Consider the following 16,375-nt stretch of genomic DNA (forward strand, 5'->3'; position numbering starts at 1 on the left):
GGTCTATAGGTTTCACATCAATGGACCTAGCCAATCCAGACCTAGAAAACCCAGATCTACCCAGAAAACCACCACCACAAACCCACCAACCACACCATCGCTGACCACCACCACATCATAACCCAGCAACCCAAATCACCCAAAAGTCACGAACCCAGCTAAAACCAGATTCACGGCAGCCCACAGCCTGACCCACCAAGCCCACGATAGCCCACCACTGTTGCATGTCCTTAACCCACAATTCACAGCCACCAAACCCGACCTACCACCAACATCAAGAGTAGGGGCCATTGAAGATGAAGGAATCGGCCTCGGATTTGCCCAGAATGACTTGAACAATATGCTTACAATCATAGCAGTGAACACAGCCTTTGCATCCTCTGAACAAAAATTCAAAATCTTCGACAACCAACCACTCTTCTAATCAAACTTCGATTTCGCTGCATCCATCTTCATCGTCGTTATTGTTGTCGATGAAGTCAATGATGTTAAGAGAAAGGAGGAAGAAAGAAAGAAAAATGAAAAGGAGAAGACTGAAACAGTGAAGAGAAATAGGAAAAAGAGAAAATCTGTGATCATGTTCTTGTGTATTCTTGTTCAAAATGAGTAGATCTAAATTTATGTATTTTATTGTTTTTAATTCTGTTTTTCTTTTCTTTTTTTTTTTAGTTAAAATTGAATTTTTTTTTAATTAGATGTTGATGTGGCATTTTTTATAATATTTTAATTCCTCCGATAGCCACCTTAGATATTTCCATCGGTTGACTGAGAGAAATAACGAAAATAACATGCATTAATTGGTTTAGGGACTAAAAGTGGTAAAATTAAAATGTAGAGACCAAAATGTAGGGACTAAAAGTACATTTACGCCTTTAAATAAATACAAAACAAATCTTAAACTAATGTATCAACTTTTAAATATTTTATTTATTATGTTGTTAACTTGCCACTAACCTCGTTAATTGCATTCTCAATATATACTATACAGGTTGTTTATTGTAAAAAGTACTAGTAGCATTTTCGTTTACCTTATCATTTGGGTTCTATTTTCCTACAGGTCTTTATGAGAAGAGGTTGCTCTAAAGGAAAAGAGGAAAAGGAAATAATAATAATAATAATAATAATATGGACACCTAAGTCTTCACAGCGGTAGAATTGGTTTTTTTTTTTTTTTAGTAATTGGTAGAATTGGTGTATTAGTAATAGATTTAAATGATACTACACCAATAACAATTTTACCACCTCATTAAGCTATGTCCTATTGTCCTTTGCATTCTTCATGTCTCGTTAGAAGGGATTTTGCAAAGAAAAATGTGTAACAATAGAGAGCAATCCTCCCATCCAAAATAAATAAATAAATAGAAAATAGACATAAAATTATAAATATCACCTCTGGAATAACTAATTTTTTTTTTTTTTTTTTACATGTATTTCTACTTATCATCTTGCATTGCCTCCTTTTCTTTCTGCCTTGCTCCATAAATTATTATTTAAAATTGCTAAAATTCATTAAGAAAGTAGTTGCCGTTACAAGTTACCTTTTGCAACTTTATGGTTTTAAGTAATTTTGATTTTAGAGACGTAGAAAGTTTAAAGATTGAAATAATAAATAATTAAAATAGAACAGTACATGATATAATCATAAGAGAGAGAAAGAAATAATGAAAAATTACACAACCTCCTTTAAGGGACAAAGAAACTATAGTAACCATAGTTGTCAATATCGTACGATATACAATATGCATTGTACGATATGTATCCTATCGTATACAAAAAATTTTGTATCATAAGGGTGCATCAGAAGTGTTCATAAATCACACGATATATACGTCTCGTATGATACGTATCCTATTGTGTACAAAAAAGTTATGTATTGTAAGAGTGTATCAAAAGTGTTCATGAGTCATACGATACATAAGTGTGTATCATATGAATCATATCATACCATAAAATCTTTCGTATTATACAATACATAGACATATGGGTTAAAATGAGTTTTTTTTTTTGGTTAAAATTTGTGTTTTTATTTGAGTTCAACAAGTTATTAAACTTGTTTTTAACACAAAATTATTGGATCACTTAATTGAGCCCAGTAAAATTACACATCCATGATTTTCTTTTTCTTTTTCTCTTACAAAATTTGAAACATACACTTGACCGTTCACTTTCATATTTGCAATTTTTTTCTATATATTGGAAAATTTAGACCCCAATTGATAAAATTAACAAGTTTTAAACCTAAATTATTAATCAGATTTATTATGAATAAACCTTGTTAAAACAAACAAATATTAATATTATGTCAATATCATACACAACAAAATAGTAAATAAGACAAGCTATGATGATCAAGGAAAATAAATGAAACAAACTAGTTTCATAGTAAAAAACCTGGGGGAAACCTTCGCAGAAAGAAATCAACTATAGTAAAGAGAAGTTTCAGATCTAATACAAAACCTTTGTCTATAAACTCTACAATCCCTGTAGACAAACTTACAGCAAAAACTTTCTGCCACTTCAGAACCTCTGAACCCTTCAATATATGAACGCCACCCTTTTGCACGAATTTCAATACGTGACTAACCAATTTTATACGGATCTCAGTAGGTGACTAATACACCAACTTGAAGAAGATGTTGGTTGCAAAGTTCTTCACTTCATCAATAATGAAGATCAAGAAGTACTTGGTTACAAACCCCTAAGGCACAAAAGACGCAGTAACTTCTTACAGAGAGAGTAACGCACTCAGTCACTTTTTCATATGTTCTCTATGTGCATACCATTTTTGACAGCCTCTAAAATAAGTCTTATATATGTTTAGGGTTGTGAGAAAAAAAAAACCTTACACAAATATTTTAGCATGGGCTGAAAATCAGATCTGGAAATTCTGATTTCGTAGATCTTGATAGATAGGTTATTTGTCGAGCTGCTATCGAGCATCAAGCTAAAACTGCCTTTTAAACCTCGATAAATACAATCTGTCGAGCTAGCTGTCGAGCTTTAAAATACAGCACTTCCTCACTTGTTTCTTGGACAGATTTGCATGGCTTTAACTCTTGACTTGAACAACATGTTTCTTGAAGACTTAAATCATCCTAGATCTACCCAATTACAAATAAAGTGATATTTTTACCTTTTCTATTATTGTTATAAGTCTAAGAAGTAATAATGCCAAGAAGAAATATAAATAAAATAACTATAAGAGATAGTGAATGTTGATAACAATGTAAAAAAATATCAATGAAGAAATAATTTCGCAAGATGAACTTGATAACATGGATTTGATAGAGTTGATTAGGGAAGATGATGAATAAATAAAATAAAATTATTACTTTGGCTTATATGTCCTATATTATCACTTTTGATTAATCAATTTGAATATATATGTTAATTTGATTTATTAAGCTATCTTTGTTAAAGATTATTATATAAAATAATAATTTAATTAGTCATTGGTTGAATATATTTATAATGGATATACATATTATATATATATATATATATTTTTATAATAAATTTTATTAGGTTTTTGTATATCCTACAATTCAAGTTATCCCTTGAGTATATTTAACTTAGATGCTCTATTTTTTGAATTTGCAATGATATTGGCAAAAGTGTTAGTAGTATCCTTGGAATAGTAGGATTATTCCTCAGCTTATTGGTTTCTCTTTCACGGGATTTGGGAAACAGTTGAGTTAAAGAATTTATGGACGACCTGGCTCAGTCTTGGAACCGGCTTACTCTCTCTAAGAGAAGGGTCTGGCTATAGCCTTACAAATGACAATAGTGTCATTGATTTCTCAATCGCTGCAAAATTTCTGACCAAAAGAGCTATCAACGTTGACGTCATAGCTAGAACTTTTATACCATTATGGAGAGATAGAAATGGTTTTAAGATTCAGATTTTTGGTGATCATAACATTCTATTCACTTTTGATAACAAGGAGGATGTTGATAGAATTCTTAGAAGTGAGCCATGAAGTTTTGACAAACACTTTGTAGTTATGTAATGCTGTGAAAGTGATAAACCTTTACGGGAAATCAATTTTGATAGAACAACCCTCTAGGTGCAGGTTCATGGACTTCCAATTAAGTATATGAGTTTTGAAGTGGGGATTAAAATATGTGGGGTCATGGGAGAAGTGATTTGACCATTTGACCTCAGATTGTTTGATGCTTGAAACTTTGTACGAACTAGCCGCGAACCCGCGCATTACATATGATAATTATTTTTATGTTGGTTTTATTAATTTTTTTTGTACAATTTAAACTAATCTAATAATGAGTAATGTATTTCGTAATTATATTTTTATTTATTATAGGAACAATCATAAATGTAATATAAGAACAATCCAAAACACCAAAACAACGCAAACTAAAAAAAATTAACAATGATTAGTTGAACCAATATTAGGATAAAATTTAGTTTTTGATAATCTATTAAGGTTTTTTTTTTTTTTTTGTTAGAAATTATAATTCCGACCACCCAAAACATATTATCAAATAAACAATTATTAGCAAAATATAAGAATTAAATTTCTATACATGCATTGTTATAAAATAATAACAATTAAAATAAAATTGCAAAAATTAAAATTTGTAACATATCCAATTATTTTCGTTTGGCTAACCTTTACTTTTCTTTAAATAAATGGCATTATAGAGTACTTCTAATACAACTATTAAGAGTATTTTGTCCACCACAAAGGATTAAAAAATAAACAAAAATTAGTAAAGTCTCATAGTTTAACATCTAAATTGAGCACTATAAAAATCGTGCTATGTAACAGAATAAATAAAAAATTATCCAAATCATGCTATGTAATACAATAATATTATATTTTTATCTGCTATATTTAATTTTTTAGAACGCAATAGGATAACATTTAACAATCAAAGAGAATAGAAAATAAAAAGAACAACAACAATTTAAAAAACAAAACTAAATCGCATTAACCCAAAATAGAGTTTTAAAGAATATAAAAAAGTATCAATCTAAAGTAGAGATGCAAGAAAAATAAAAAATAAAAATCCACCAAAAAATTTAGAGAGAGAGAGAGGGAGAGAGAGGGAACCTTTTTTTTTTTTTTTTGTAAGGGAAAACTATGCATAGAATAGAAGAGATAGTGACAAATTTACAGTAAGAGGGTGTGAATAAGAAGAAATAAAAATAAAGGAAGATGAAGGAAAAAAGGAAGAATAATATTAATGTAGAGGGTAGTGGGGAAATGAAAAGGTAAGGGAGGGAGAAAGATTGAAGAAGTAGTGGGGAGATGAAATGGTAAGGTAGACAGAAAAGTTGGAGAAGTGAAAATATTATAAAAATAAATATTAAAAACAATTCTAGGAAAAAAAAAAAAACCCTAAAGCTTGAAAAGCTTCAACGTTGTTGTTGTTGGGTTTTTTTTTTTTTTTTTTAGTTGGAGAAGTGAAAATATTATAAAAATAAATATTAAAAACAATTCTAGGAAAAAAAAAAAAACCCTAAAGCTTGAAAAGCTTCAACGTTGTTGTTGTTGGGTTTTTTTTTTTTTTTTTTTAAATACTTTAAGATGAAAAGGCTTACACAAAACCCTAAAGCAAAACTAAAAAGATTTTAGGTTGGGCTTGATAGTGGAACTAAATAAATAAGAGGTGGGCTAGATTAATTAAATATATTTATTATAGGGTGATAGTGGAAGTAAATAAATAAGTAGTGGGCTGCATTTATAGGGTTGAAAATTGTAAAAACATTTTAAAATTGTAGGAAAAAATATATTTAAAAAGAAAAAGAAAAAAAAGAATGATGTGGCAGTTGATATGGCGCAACGTAAAAGCAGTAGAAATAAACGCTACGCTTCACCTTTTAGTAATATATAGATTCAAGTATCCATTGATCTATCTCTACTGTTGTGCCGTGGTCACCTTATCTCTCTAAACGATGGGAAAGAAGTGTGGGTTTCATTCAAATACAAAAGACTGCCAAACATTTATTACTAGCATGGTCGTCTTACTCATGATGATAGGGATTGCGATCTTTGGATTGAGAGTGAAGGGACCTTGAGAACTGAACAGAGGGCATTTGGTCCACACCTTAAAGCACCACTGTTTGTAGCGTCAAGGAATAGTGTGATCACTATCCCTGGTTATTATGCGGCAAAGAAGAAGGCGAGCTCTACCACCTTGGCAGATGAATCCTCAGACCAACCTCTGCATCCTGGAAGAGGAACCATGCTGGAGCAACCATGAAGAGAAGCTGAACGTTACATAGACCCTATTAATTCCCCATCAATGTGTAACATTATTTTTGGAGTAAATAATTCAGCTAAAACGGATACTATCTCCTCAAATCTAGCAAATCTTGTGATTATGGAGGAATTAAAGGACCCTAATGACTTTGAAATGGTACTAAAAGATATTGATGAAGAGTTATGTCGGGTTAGGGAACTCGACTCGACTACGGAGGCATTCAAGGGACCAAATACATGTGACAACTTAAGTGCAGCTTTCACTACACAACTTACCAAGTCACATGCTTCTCAAGATGCACCTAGGGCTTCCTCTCCCATTGAGAACAGACGTATTCTCCCAAGTTGGACCCGATGAAATAGACTGACTCCCAGTGTTGGCTCAAGTTAGTTAAAGCAAATTTCAGAACAAAAAATAGTAGTTGAGGAAGAAGAATATCAATCAGAGTTGCCTTCTAAATGTTTCCAAGCTTCTTAGGTCGATGATTGAAGAACTTTTATATTGGTGGAGGCTGATAGTCAGCCCACCAACAGTAGTGAGTTGCCTAGCATGAAATTGTCGTGAGCTTAGGAACCTACATACAGAAAGAAAGCTCATGGAAATTGTACAAGCAAAAGATCCTTCTTTAGTGTTTTCAGCCAAGACACTGACAGATGAAGCAAGGTTAGAATTCATTCAAAATAGTATTATTTTTTACCATCTGTGGGTGGTTCCGAGGGTGGGTAGAAGTGGTGGTTTGGTTCATTATTGGAGATTATCGATCTATTTGACAATTAAGGGATTAGACAGAAATTATATTGATGCAATTATTGACAAAGATTTGGAAAGTGAATGGTATTTGACCGGTTTTTATGGTGAACCCAAAACAGCAAGAAGGAATGAAGCATGGGACAAACTCAGGAGTTTAAGTTCACGACTTGAGAGACCATGGTTGTGCTGTGGTGATTTTAATGAAATTATTAGAGAGGATGAATAATTAGAAGGAGCAACTCGATCCCATAATTAGATGCAGTTGTTCAAAGATGTGATTGATGAGTGTGGTTTTATGGATTTTGGTTTTGAGGGTTCAAAATATACTTGGAGCAGGCATTATGAAAATGACAATTCAATTTGGGAAAGACTTGACTAGTGTTTAGCTACTAATAATTGGTTTTTGAAATTTCCAAGTTCAAGGGTTTATCATTTGAGATGTGAATCATCAGACTATAATCCACTCCATATTGTACTCTCAAATCTAGATCCTCCTATTAAAAAAAAAAATTATGTTTAGTAGAAATATGGCTATCAAATACTGGTTGTGAGGAAGTAGTTCATTTAGCATGGAATAGTTTTGGTGATTTTGGGTATGAGGGAGGAATTTTGGCCAAAGTAGACAAGTGTGAGAAAGACTTGAATTGGTGGAATAAAAATGTCGAGAATGCAGCCTTGTTTAGTGGCAACAATTCTCGGGTTAGGCAGCTAAAGAAGGAGATTGATGTGCCACTAGATAGAGAATCTACTATGTGGGCTCAAAGGTCTAGACTACTATGGGCAAGGCAAGGAGATAAGAATACCAAATATGTCAATAGTTGTGCTACATGGAGATATAGAAAAAATGTGATTGAGGGAATTAGATATGAAGACAATATATGGAGAGTTCAACCTAATGCTATTTCACAATATTGGTCAATTACTACAAGACACTTTTTTCCTCAACTGAGCAAAGAGTGTCTCCAAATGTGTTATCATGTGTGCCCACTATCATCGATGATGAAATGAATGATGTATTATGCCAAGATTTTGGTGAACATGAAGTGGTTGCTGCATTACAACAAATGGCACCCCTCAAATCTCCCAGCCCAAATCAAATGCCTCCACTTTTTTACCAACATATTTGGGCCACAGTAAGTCATGATGTCACAGTTTCCATATTGGCACTATTGAATTCAAGTATCTTACCTACTCCTTTGAGTCATACTTTTATGACTCTCGTTCCAAAAACTAATAATCCTGAGCATGTTCACCAATTCCACCCTATCAGTCTTTGTAATGTACTATACCAAATATATTCCAAAGTCCTAGCCAACCATTTGAAATAATTACTCTCTATTATCGTAGATCACGAATCGGACTTTACTAAGGATAGATTAATTTCTAATAATATCCTTATGGCTTTTGAGACCCTACATAGTTTACAAAATTACAAGTCTGGAATTCATGGTTTTATGGCAATAAAATTGGATATGAGTAAGGATTACGATCGAGTAGATTGGAATTTCCTTGAAGAACTTATGAGGAAAATGGGCTTTAATAAAAGGTGGATCAATCTGATTATGAGTTGTGTGAAAACAGTTTCCTATTATGTTTTAGTGAATGGTGAGTCATATGGTATGATTCATCCTACCAGCGGGATCAGATAGGGTGACCCACTCTCCCTTTTCTATTCTTGCTTTGTACTGAAGGATTAAATGGTTGATCAAGAGAGAGGAATGCAATGGAGATATCCATGAGTTCTCTCAATGTAATAGAGGGCCAAAACTAACCTATCTGCTTTTTGCAGATGATAATCTTATTTTTTGCCGGGCTAGAAAGGTGTAGGAGATTTTGAATATGTATGAGGAGGCCTCAAGAAGAAAAAAAGTTAACAAGAGCAAAACGACTTTATCTTTAGCAAATTCACTTTAGTCGAAATAAAGCATGATATTAGGGTGGCTTTGGGTGTTCTAGAAATTATGCAATATGAAAGGTACTTCGATCTCCCTTCCTTTTTTGGTAAAGGAAAAAAAGCTAGCTTTAATTACATAAAGGAGAGGGTTTGGAGAAAACTTCAACGGTGGGAAGGTAAATTACTATCCCAAGCAAGCAGGGATGTTTTGTTAAAGTCAGTTATTCAAGCTATTCCCACTTACTCTATGGGATGTTTCAAAATACCAATTGGTTTGTGCAATGAGATTAAAGCGCTAATCAAGAAATTTTGGTGGGGACAACGAGGTGACCGAAGAAAAATTCATTGGGTTAAGTGGGAGGAAATGACAAAATTCAAAACAATTGGTGGAATGAGTTTTAGAGATATAGCCATGTTCAATGACTCTTTACTAGCAAAGCAAGGCTAGCAACTTCTACACAACAAAACCTCTTTATTCTACAAGGTTTTTAAGGCCCATTTTTTCCCAAACATAGCAATTATGGAAGCTTTCGATTCAAGAATGGGGTCCTATGCTTGGAAGAGTATCCTTAAAGGAAGGGATATCATTCAAAGAGGAGCTAGATGAAGGATTGGAAATGGAGAGAAAATCAACATTTGGCAACATCGTTTGTTACCAAAAAAACATCCACCACAGATTCCCATCTGCCTCATCGATGACTTTGCTAACTCCACAGTGGACTACCTAATTGACCCTACCACGAGACATTGGCTGACAGACTTGGTAGATGGATTATTTGTAGCCAAAGATGTTGAGATGATAAAAAAAAATTGCTAAGCCAAGCTACAACAGAGGATATGTTATACTGGCCTCATTTGAGTAATGAAGATTAAAACTGCAAATTAGGGTACAGATTCCTTAAAGAAGAGGCTGAAATTTTGGCAACAACACATGTTCCACCACTCCGGGACAAACATGTTTGGAAAGGAATTTGGTCTATGCAAGTGCAACAAAACGTGAAGACATTCATATGGAGGGCCTGTCGTAATGCCATGTCGACGAAACAAGCTCTAGTACAAAGAACAATCATCACTGATCCAATGTGTGAATGATGTAGAGCTGCTGCTGGGGCCCACTGCATGCATTATGGTCTTGTTCTAAGCTTGATATTGTTTGGGCTAATCCAGCATTGTGGAAATTTCGAATTTCAGTCGGTTTTGTGGATTTTAAAGAGCTTGTATCATGGATAATTTTGGGAGATAAGTATGTAGAGCTTTTCACAATCACGAAATGGTCAATCTAGAACCAATGCAAGCATGTCCATTTACAAGTACCTACCACTATTCTCCTTCAAGTTGTTGGTCTGTCAAAAGCCAGCCTAACTGACTTCCATATAAAGCTGCAGGAACTTGAGTCCCAGGCACGACAGAGTAGTCAAAGTTCCATCATCGTTGGCTGGCTCCTCCAGTGAATGTGGTAAAAAGAAACTTCGACGACGCCTTGTTCTCAAAAGAAAACAAGTTTGGGATCGACATGGTTGTCGACGATGATAATGGTTCAGTTTTAGCTTCTTGCTCAAAGAGTTTATCCCAAGCATACAATGCAGTTGAGACCGAGTCAATGACAGCTACAATGGCTCTGTCTTTTGCCCATGATATTGGTATTATGTGAGCTATCTTGGAGGGAGATTTGTTGGTTGTGATAAAAGCTTTGAAAGAGGATGTACACTCTTTAGCACCTACTAGTTTGTTGATTGAGGATGTAAGGATATTATCCCAAAATTTGATCAATTGCTCTACTCTCATACTAAAAGAGAAAGTAATTTTGTGGCTCATAGTCTGACTAGATATGCTATTGACGTACTAGATTTTTTAGTGTGGATGGAGGATGTTCCACCACACATATGGTCTGTTTTACAAGTTGATTTAGTTTGTTACATTAATAAAGTTCTAATTTTCTCCCTCAAAAAAAAAAAAAAAAAAAAAAAAAAAAAAAAAAAACACACACAACTCACCAATCATCATTACCCAATATTCCAATACAAGGGTGGAGTGATTTCCCTTCTAGCTCATCCCAAAAAAAACCTAGATACTTACTACTTCCTACCATTAGGAGCTCCACTATAGAATTTTGGCCTAATCATTAATCACAAAGTGATAGGAATATCAGAACTTGTGGATGCAGAAGACTATTGAAAACAAATCCTAATAATTCATTGAGTAGGATGGCAAAACGTACCAAGGACCAATCCATTTTTATTTTGAGAGTTCATGTCATAAGATAACCATACAATTGAAATAGATATGAAATGAGTAAATATTCGCTTGCAAAAGTTTTTTTTTTATTGGTTTTTTCTTGTGAAATTTTCTTTGTTAATATGGTTATGCAGCTTATGCTTATGAATGTGCAAATATCTCTAATATATGCTAAATATCATTTTTTTAAAATAAAAATAAATATATTTTGTCAATGCCAATTATAAATTTATAATAGGATTCTTTTTTCAATAATTTATTTCTTTTCATAAAAATTGTACAAACACAACAAAGTATGGAGATATTCATTAATAGTTTATACTAGTTTTCCTTTTTCTTTTTCTTTTTTTTAATTCATAGCAACACTTTTTTTCTTTTTATTTTTTATTTCATTAATTTGATAGCTAGGATGGAGAGGCTTGAGCCTAATGTCATTGCTAGAAATCTCAGATGTTTGGAATGAAAATTCCAAATCCCATGGCTTTGTGTGGGATACTTTAATGAATTGACTAGAGGTGATGCAAAATTAGGGGGAAACAGGAGTTGTCATAATCAAATGCAACTCTTCCGGGATGTAATAGACGAATGTGGCTTTATTGATTTGGGCTACTTGGGCTCAAAATTCACTTGGAGGAAACACTTTGCCAATGCTTAGTCAATTTGGGAGAGATTAGACAGAGCACTGTGCACAAATGAGCGATTACAACAGTTTGGAGCAACTCGAGTCTTCCATCTCAATAGCTGTACCTTGGACCACATTCCTCTCTGGATTGTTCCTAATGGTTTAGATCCCCGTCCCATATCTAGGCCATTCAAGTTTAAGGAGATGTGGTTATTAGATAACGGGTGTGGTCATAGTGTGGAGGCAGTGTGGAGAGATTAGATACATTGTGAGGCCGAACACCAAGTGATGAGAAAGGTGGAGAAGTGTGGATTTGAATTAACCCAATAGAGCCGTAGATACTTTGGGAATATCAGACAAGAACTAAAGGAGAAGAAAAAATTATTGGTGAAGGCCGAACAAGTGGCAGCAAAAGAAAGGAACAATTCTTGAGTTAGAGAATTAAACATAGAAGCGACAAAGTTGATGATTAAGGAAAACAAGATGTGGAGACGACGAGCAAAAATATTTTGGTTGATCGATGGTGATAGAAATGCAAAGTATTTTCATAGCAGGGCAACTTAGAGACGTAGGTGAAACAAAACTTCAGGCATTTATAACTCGGAAGGTGTGTGTATTTCTCAATAGGAAGTGATATCAGAAACTTTCATTGAATTTTATCAAGGTTTGTTTACATCCACAAACCCAATTCTGAATGAGGACGCCTTGAATCTAGTGCCAAAGCTTCTAATCGAGGATATGAATCAAATATTGCCCTAAGATTTCATGGAATGGGAAGTACAAATAGCATTGAAACAAATGCGCCACTGAAAGCCCTAGGTCCTGACAATATGCCCTTCTCTTCTATCAAAATTTCTGGAGTTTGGTAGGTAGTGATGTCACAAAAACCATATTGTCATTCCTAAATTCGGCCACACTTCCCCATCCCATTAACCATACTTTCATCACCCTAGTCCCAAAAACAAAAAACCCACAGTCTATTAATGATTTTTGACCTATCAGCTTATACAATGTGCTTTACAAAAAAATTTCAAAGGTATTAACAAATAGATTGAAAAAAATTCTCCCAAAAATCATTACAGAACATCAAAATGCTTTCACAAAAAATTGTGTGATCTCTAATAATATACTTGTTGCTTTCGAAACTCTCCATAGTATGAAAAACCACAAAACTAGCAAAACTGGTTACATGGCCCCTAAACTTGACATGAGCAAAGCATATGATAGGGTGGAGTAGTTTTTTCTAGAGAAAATTATGAGTAAATTGGGGTTTGAGGAGAGGTGGATAAATCTTATGATGATTTGTGTCAAAAACAGTGTCCTGCTTGATTCTAGTGAATGGTGAACCAAAAGGACTAATCCATTCTACTAGGGGCATCTGTCAAGGTGATCCCTTATCCCCATTCCTTTTCCTTTTGTGCACCGAAGGCTTACATAGCAATTTCCAAAGCTGAAAATGATGGCGCTATTAGGGGTTTCTCCTTTGGTAGAAATAGTCCAAGACTAACCCATCTGCTCTTTGCAGATGATAGTGTGCTTTTTTGCTTGTCAAATAAATAGGATTGTCAAAAGGCTACTTATGAAAGTGTTTGGGCAGAAAATAGATAGAAGGAAAACATCTCTGTTTTTTAGCAAGTCAACAACTAATGCAACAAAAACAAAAATAAAGGAAGCATTAGGGGTTTCAGAGATTTTGCACTATGACACATATTTGGGGTTGCCATCACTTATTGGAAGACACAAAAATGCAAGTTTTGAATACATCAAAGAAAGAGTGTGGAGGAAATTGCAGGGTTAGGAAGAGAAACTACTGTCATAGGCGAGTAGAGAAGTTTTGATCAAGGTGGTGGTTCAAGCCATTCCAACTTATACAATGAGTTGTTTTATGCTTCCGCTAGGTATTTGCCATGAAATTGCAGGGTTTATATGTAAGTTTTGGTGGGGGCAAATGGGAGATCATCGGAAAATACATTGGGTAAAGTGGGGTGATATGTGTGATCCAAATTCGGAAGGTGGAATGGGTTTCAAGGAGTTATCTCTTTTTGATGAAGCACTTCTTGCAAAACAAACATGGCACTTGCTACATAATAATAACTCTTTATTCTACAAAGTTTTTAAATCAAGGTTTTTCCCAATTTGTTCCATCATGGAATCAAGAGAAGGTCATGGAGGCTCTTATGCTTGGAAGAGCATCTTGAAAGGGCGGGGTGTTATTAGAAGAGGAGCAAAATGGAGAGTTGGGAATGATGAATCTATAAAGATTTGGGGTGACAACTAGCTACCTACAATAAACAACTTTGGTGTGCACGGCCCTTTGAGGGCAGATTTCCAAGATGCTGCTATAAGTACTCTAATTGATCTCTTCTCATGTACATGGGATTCCAATTCTTTATCTACTGCCCTTAGTCCCACAGATGCAGAGTTGGTCAAAAAAATTCCCTTAAGTTGTGGACATTCAGAGGATGCTCAATACTGGCTCTATGCGCAATCGGGACAATATTCCGCCAAATCGGGCTATTTTTTCCTCAAATCCGAGTCACACTGCTTATCTTCACCAACCTTCAATCCACCCATTCTGCCCAAGCCACCATGGAAACAAATTTGGAGCTTATCCTTGTCGAATAAAATAATAAAAATTTTATGGCAAGCATGTCGCAATGCACTGCCAACAAAAGCAAATCTATTGAGATGATGCGTTATCAATGATTTATCATGCTCTTCTTGCTCTAATCAAGGCAAGGATGTTCTACATGCACTATGGTCTTGCCCAAGCCTATCACAAATCTGGATGCATATCCTCAATGGTAATTCAGACAAGTTTCAACACAATCAGATTTTGCTCAAGTGCTGTCCGCGGTGCTTGAATCAGGACGCAACTCTAAAACTGTTTGCGATGATAACATGGACAATCTGGTTCAGGCGTAACAAGGCCAGCTTCTCACCACCGGGCTTCTCACATGACCAGGTGCTTCAGTGAGCCATAGATGCTCTTCAGGAGTTTTGGACAGCCCAACCACCAGTCCAACCACAAGCAACTAGGTCGAGAGTCAAGTGGACAGCTCCACAGGACGGCATTTACAAAATAAATTTTGACGGGGCTTTGTTTACCACGTTGGACAAAGCTGGGATAGGAGTAATCATTCGAGACTGCAAAGGTTTGGTCATGGCCTCATTGTCTCATTCCATTCCTCTTCCTTTAACTATGTTGGAAATTGAAACTATGGCAGCGGTAACAGCCTTGGAGTTTGCTTTAGAACTGGGGCTAGATTCTGCTATTCTTGAGGGAGATTCTGAAATTCTTATGAACTAATTGATGGAAGATTCACTATCCTCAGCTTCGTTTGGTCTTCTAATCCAAGAGGTAAAAGCTATTGCTGAATCTTTTCAATGTATTAGTTTTTCTCATGTTTGTAGAGAATGTAATATTGTAGCTCATAACCTAGTTAGGCAAGCACGTCATGTTACTAGTTATTCAGTGTGGATAGAAGAAGTCCTGTCGCACACCTTAGTTGCTTATTAGGTTGATTTGCCTATTGATTAATTAAATTTGAAGTCTTCTTTCTCAGAATAAGAAAAGATAAAAAAAAAGGAGGTGTTAAGTGGCCTACAAAGCTCCTTTTTGATAGAGCCGGTAGAATTTAAACAAAAGACCAATGTTTTAAAAACTGGACCGGATCGACTAGTTCGATTGGTTGAACAAGGAACTGGAGGCCAGTCTAGTCCGAAAAAATGCCCAAAACCAGTAAAAATCGGTCAAAAACTGGGAACCGGAGGCAAATTTGGTTTTGCCTCCGGTTCGATTTTTAAAACCATGCAAAAAATTTACCAAATGAGTTACAAGGCTCTTAATTGTTCGTAATATATTTTTAAATCATTACAATTTGAACATTTTATGAGTCTTTATTAACCAAAATAACATAAATTTACATAAATTTCAATTGATATTTATTTATCTACTCTAAACCATTCCATTATAGCTTGAGTTTTGACCATGAAATTTTTTAAAAATGGATTATTCATGTGATAAGAATCCTAATGGATAAACACAATATAATAAATATGCAATATTTTGGTAAGCTTTCTTACATTAAAATATCACAAAATATTCAAATTAATATATTTTAAAATTTTCAAAATAGTTTTAACTATATCATAATTGTGTGTCATATATATATTTTACCCTCCCAACTTAAAGTCAAATCCTAACTCTACCACTAGTCCGATACCCAATTGACTAATACTAGACATATTTGACATATTTGGTAGTTGTAGAATATACAAATTAGAATTTTCATAGGCTAAATATAGTTGTTGTCTTTAAGGTTTATCCCTGCGTGTGGCCATTGGATGCCACATGTTCAACCTTTTAAAGGAAAAGTTAAAAGAACAAAAAATTGTTTCAAGTCAAATCACTTGATGCTAAAATAAATAGCATATCCACTTTCCATTAGATCGAATGGGATAAATCTTGATAGAGCTGAGTGCATGTCTATGACTCATTCGAATCTTCTACTCCCAAAGGCCTAAGCTCAATAGATAAGATGTCACTATAGTCACACCCAGGTAGAAGATGCCAACTCAAATCACCCCCTACCCTTTTGTTTTGTTCATATTAAAAAATAAATAAACAAATAAATAATAACAGC

Source organism: Quercus suber, unplaced genomic scaffold (genome assembly GCF_002906115.3).
Source record: "Quercus suber isolate HL8 unplaced genomic scaffold, Cork oak 2.0 scaffold_520, whole genome shotgun sequence".
In the NCBI taxonomy this organism is placed as follows: domain Eukaryota; kingdom Viridiplantae; phylum Streptophyta; class Magnoliopsida; order Fagales; family Fagaceae; genus Quercus; species Quercus suber.